A 6000-nucleotide genomic window follows, 5' to 3' on the forward strand; every position below is an offset into this window, starting at 1 on the left:
CAAGGGTTTGGTGATTCATCTGCTAGTTTTTTGGGGGGTAGATGAGTCACCTTTCTGAAGCCCTTGTCACTCCTCTCTTGGGAATTTTCAAAGGACTTGGGGTGCAACAAATGCTTTCCTGGGCCCTGTGTGGTGAGTTTCCATGTTATCATCACTCATTCAAGATTCAACATAGATAGGCACCCAATGCAGGAAACCAGAATATAGGTTCATGGCTGCAGAGTCATCAGAAAACAGAAAGCACAGCTCTTCCTGTCCTTTCTATTGTATCCAAGTGGGAAGATCTGCTCTCTAAGCCCTTTTTCATCAGAAGGTAGATAACCAACTAAACGGAAAACTGCTCTCAGATGGCGCCATTCAGGAGTAGAAGATCAGCATCTTGGAATTCCAGTATCTGATCTATAACTCTCTGCATGATCTTTACAAGTCCCTTAATCCTTCTGATCTCAGTGTTCTCATTTGTGAAATTACAGGATTCAGTGAAATGGTTTCTATCTAAGCCCATGACCCTATCCAGTAACTTTCAGGGTAAACTGGATTGGGCAAAGCTAAAATACTGATTTTTGATTAGACTCATTACATTATTTACTCCTAGAGAAAGATCTCCTTTCTAAAAAATAGAGTAAGAAAAATCAACTGTTAGCTCTGGAGATGTAATGTCATTTTGTTTTTCATATGTAGTCCACAGTGGACTTTAGGATCAGAATGGTGAGTGTAATCTTAAACCTGCAATTAAACATGGATTTAAAGCACCTTGCCTATGGTCACATCCAAGCAAATTTTATTTCTCCTTATATGACCTTTCCCAGGGTCTTCCATGTGCTGCTGAAATTGGAACAGTGAAAACTGCTCAAATATCTGCATCCAAAAACACATCTTACCCATGTGATGCCAACAATAGCAAAAGAAATCCCAGTTTTAAGGCAGATGTTGCAGACACTCATTGCTTCTTTGCCTGCTGGCACAGGAACTGAGATCTGATACTTAGGGCTTCATTTTTCCTTTGCACAAGAAGAGCATTAGGTCCTTGCTAAGAAACAGCTCGGTTGATTTGCCTCCAGAATGACATGCATGATAAAGAGAAAAACAGTTTAAGAGAGGGGAGTTTCTTCTTGTGTAATAGTCTTGGAGTACTTCTTTCTGCTCAACTTCATTTCCCTAAAGGTAGGGTAGGAGCGTGGAATGTGAGATTAATCAAAATCAGGACCACTTTTGGAGACCCTATATTAAAAACTCAGCCCTTCCTGCCGTGCCTTGAGAGAGAACGTAGAGGGAAGAAATCCAGACAGGGTTTTCTGATAGTTTCTGCACTGCAGTAAGAAGATAGCTCAATATCTGAATCTTTACATCAAAAATTTCAGTTAAATAAGATAACAAAGCACTGACGCCAGATTTCATAAAGTTGCTCATTCCTGCACTCAGATTTAGAGGCAAAGACCCATAGTACTGATGAAACCAGTATCTAATAAATAATACAATTTTAATAAGAAACACTCGAGACCAATAGAAAAGAATCCAGCCTTCGGGTGCAAAGACACACAGCCCCAGGCCAGACACAATCATTTACAACAAGGGTAAAGAGGTCCAAGCTCTCCCAACAAGTCTGATAAGCAAGCCCAGATCAGCTGATGAAAGGTCAGCTAACTAAGGGCTCCTTTCCTTGGCACTCAGCAGAATTTGAGGGACTGCCTGTCATCTTCTCTGCAGCCCAGGCCTACTTTGGGCAGTTCCATTCAGTTGCAAGAGGCAGCTTGCTGGACACCAGAGGACACAACAGAACTGGCTCTGCTCAACACCCCACAAAAGTCACTTGAGCAAAGATCATTTGAGGAAAGCCCAGATGTCAGTGGTCAAAGAAGACAAGCAAGTCACTTGCTAAGGCAGCACCCCTGCTTTTATCTAACATGATCTATGTTTATTACAGAAAACAAACAGGCTGACATTTTGAAAAGCAAGAGCACCCATATCCTCACTGCCCATAAATGACCACTTTTGCAAGCTTATATATGCCCTTGTAGAATTCATTTCCACAGAAATAGATAAGCAAACTTGCATTTTATAAAAATAGGATTATATTATATGTATAGACTGTGCTACACTTCTTTTTCGGATTTAGTAATACACAACAGTCTATACTTTTTAAAACATCAAATCCCCTACTTGGCACATTTAAGATACTTCCAACATTTCTCTGTTAAAATGTGAGACAGGCACATTTGCATGATATTTAATTCTCTAAAGGATATGTATTTTTTAAATTATACTATGATAAACATGTTTGAATATGTATGTTTTCAATGTATATCCTTTTGCTGATTTTTTTTTTCTTTAAAGTATTCCAAGAGGGAGAATCACAGATACTGAGTCTATGCACATCTTTAAAGCTACTGAGACGTCTCCCTAAAGTGTAGTGCATTTTTCTTCAAGGGGAGCCCTCTGCTTAGTGTGGTGGCATGCAGGATGCCCAGGATTGGATGTTAAATGGCATACAAATCCCAACTGCCAAGAGGCCAGTGGGAAACAAATTGGAACACTTTCTAAAGCATTAAGGTGATTACGGCTTAGTACCCAGAAATCTTTCAGCAATTTCATGTAAAATATTCCTTCATGTCAGACCCATAATCACCTTTTCAAAACTGTGCCGTGGAGAGTCGTCGATATGTGTTCAGCGTGCAGGGCATAAATCTCTCAGATCCGCACTGCAACCTGCAGAGCCTCCCCTCCCACAGGAGCGGGGCTGCTCCAGGGCCGGCTGGGGCAGCTGAAAAGCATATGTTCTGGTCCTCCGCTCTCGCCTCCTCTCCCACACCCTCCCCCAGCTTCCTTCCACCTCTGGGCTTGCACATTGCTCTTTTGCTTTCAGGAAAATATTTCTAAGATGCTTAACTATGCAAATCTGTCTTTGAAAACAGTACCTATAACCAGATCTAAGCACACAAAAGGTTACATTCATTGGCCATCAAACGAGCATGACAGGATGACCAAAGAGATGGGGATTTGATGAGAGCCAAAAGAGAGCCCAGAGCCTTTCTGGCCTGAGTTATTTGTCCAGAGGAGGGGAATGCAGATGCCATGCCCTTCCATTGAAGAGTTGCACACACAAATGGGGACCCAGGAACACGTGGATCAGGCACGTGTCGTTTTCTATGAAGGTGGTGTGAAAGTTGACAAAAGAATCTTTGTCACAGTTCTATGGTGTTCACCATCAGGCTTGTCAAGATTTACTTCACTAAGAAAAAAATAATCCCTCTCAGCTCAGTTTCCCAAGCCCTGTGCTAAGGTGTTCGGCTTGTGCCAAAGCTGCCGAGAGTCCCATTCATGTTTCCCACTGTTCTCTGCGTGAAGGGAGGCTTGGCTGCCCTTCCTCTGTTACGACACCCAGGGTTACCCAAGCCTGGCTTGTGTGCATGCAGCATTTGCTAACGTCCTGACACATCGAATAGCTCTGCTGACCAGGGAGACTGGGATTGACATCTACATACAACTATATATCACACAGATAACTAATAAGGACCTACTCACAGCACAGGGTGGAGGTTTAGTCACTAAGTCACGTCTGACTCTTTGTGACCCCAGAGACTGTAGCCCACCAGGCTCCTCTTTACATGGAATCCTCCAGGCAAGAATACTGAAGTGGGTTGCCACTTCCTTTTCCAGATCTTCCCTACCTGACCCAGGGATTGAACACAGGTCTCCTGCAGTTCAGGTGGCCTTCTGCAATGTATGCAAATTCTTTACCAACTGAGCCAACAGCACAGGGAACTCTACCCAGTACCCTGTAATGACCTGTATGGGAAAGGAATCTTTTTTAAAAAGTGGATATATGTATCTGTATAACTGATTCCCTTTACTGTGCACCTAATTAACACAAAGTTGTAAATCAACTATACTCCAATAAAAAAAATTTTAAAGAACTAAAAAAAAAGTAATAGCTGTGCTGTTATTGCCATTGTGATCTTGCAACTGATACCAAGGGACCTACAAGCAACCAAGACGCCTCCTGACACCTGGCAGGGGAGGGCTATTTCAAGTTCCCATCTGTGCAGACCCTGGGGTATCAGGGGAGACCCTAGTTGTGGTGTGCTTTGGCCACTGATGGTCTTTGCTATCCTTGGATATTACAGCTCAGAGGCAGTTGCTAGAGGGAGGGGAAAGCTGGTAAGGACTTGGAAAAGATGGTAGGTATGTACGGCAGCTCTGCAAAGCTAGCCCTGTCATGGGAAACAGGGAGGTAGGTGGAGCTGGGGGCTCTGAAAGTTGAGAAAACATACCCCTGGTGAATGAGTATCTTTCTCCAACCAGGCTCTCAGAAAGGGGTGAATGCTTTTATCTCAGCTCAGCAGCCCCAGAGTGATGACAAGTTTATCAGCCAGATCCCCACACCCAGAATTGTCTCAGTCTCTAAGTACCATCTCCTGTGAGTCTCTTAACTCACTGATAGGTAGAAAGCAGTGGTATCATCAACAATAACAGCATCTGTGATGTGTAGAGTAGTACATACCACTGTATACTTCTTTGTGACTAAAACTGTACCCAGTTTTATTTAATCCTAACATCTTTGTAATGTTGGTATTATTACTCCTCCCTTTATATATAATGATACTTAGGCTGAGAGAGAGGTTACATTCACAGCTTAAGTCTAACGGCTAATAAATGGGAGAGTTGGGTTGGAATTCATATCTGTCTGACTCTGAAGCAGTGCTCTTAATCTCCGTGCTAGGTACACACCTATCCATCCACAACCAGACACACATCAAGGTCATGTACTAAGAAGAAAAACACATTCACAAGTTATTCCCACTGGCATTTTACCCAGTTCATATCTCCAAAAGGCTCACTGGGCCACATCATTTGAATGATGCCCTCAAACCCACACCACCACCCAATATGGCCTCAAACAAAACAACTCTCTTTCATCCAAACATTTATTCAGTTCTGACCATGGAACCATCATTATGCACATAAAACAGGTGTGAAACTACAGTCATATTTATCTAACCCTTCTTCCTTATCTCCACGCACTCAAGAAAGTCTTGTCTTTTCACCTTCAAAATGATTCTTCAAGTCAGATGATCGCTACATCCTCAGTCCAACTGCTTTGGAGCTATGCTCCCTGCCTCCAGCCTTTAGCCCCTCTCATCTATTCCAAATACCAATTTCAGACTAGGCTTCATTCATCAGTGCTTCTGCCATTTCATACCTCCCTCTACACCTACAATCTCAAGACTAAATTCCTTTGTCTGAATACAAAGGCCCCCATGACTGGTCCCATGTGCTTTCTGATATTCCTTAAGGACACACTTTGTTCTGCACAATGAGATCACCCTCCACCAGTCCTCTCACCAAAAAGACCACCAGTCAATCTGTACCAGTAAAACCCAAACCACTGTCTAAGCCCCATTCTCTTGATTCAGTTCAATTCAGTTGCTCAGTTGTATCCAACTCTTTGCGACTCCAAGGACTGAAGCACGCTAGGCTTCCTTGTACATCATCAACTTCCAGAGCTTCTTCAAACTCATGTCCATCGTGTCAGTGATGCCATCCAACAATCTCATCCTCTGTTGTCCCTTTCTCCTCCCACCTTCAATCTTTCCCAGCATCAGGGTCTTTTCAAATGAGTCAGCTCTTCGCATCAGGTGTCTGAAGTATTGGAGTTTCAGCTTCAACATCAGTCCTTCCAATGAACATTCAGGACTGATTTCCTTTAGGATGGACTGGTTGGATCTCCTTGCAGTCCAAGGGACTCTCAAGAATCTTCTCCAACACCACAGTTCAAAAGCATCAATTCTTTGACACTCAATTTTTTTTACAGTCCAGCTCTCACATCCATACATGACTACTGAAAAAACCATAACTTTGACTAGATGGACCTTTATTGGCAAAGTAATGTCTCTGTTTTTTAATATGCTGTCTAGGTTGGTGATAGCTTTTCTTCCAAGGAGCAGGAAGCTTTTAATTTCATGGCTGCAGTAATTTTGGAGCCCCTCATAATAAAGTCTG

The sequence above is a fragment of the Muntiacus reevesi genome, chromosome 17 (assembly GCF_963930625.1).
Source record: "Muntiacus reevesi chromosome 17, mMunRee1.1, whole genome shotgun sequence".
Taxonomy (NCBI): Eukaryota; Metazoa; Chordata; class Mammalia; order Artiodactyla; family Cervidae; genus Muntiacus; species Muntiacus reevesi.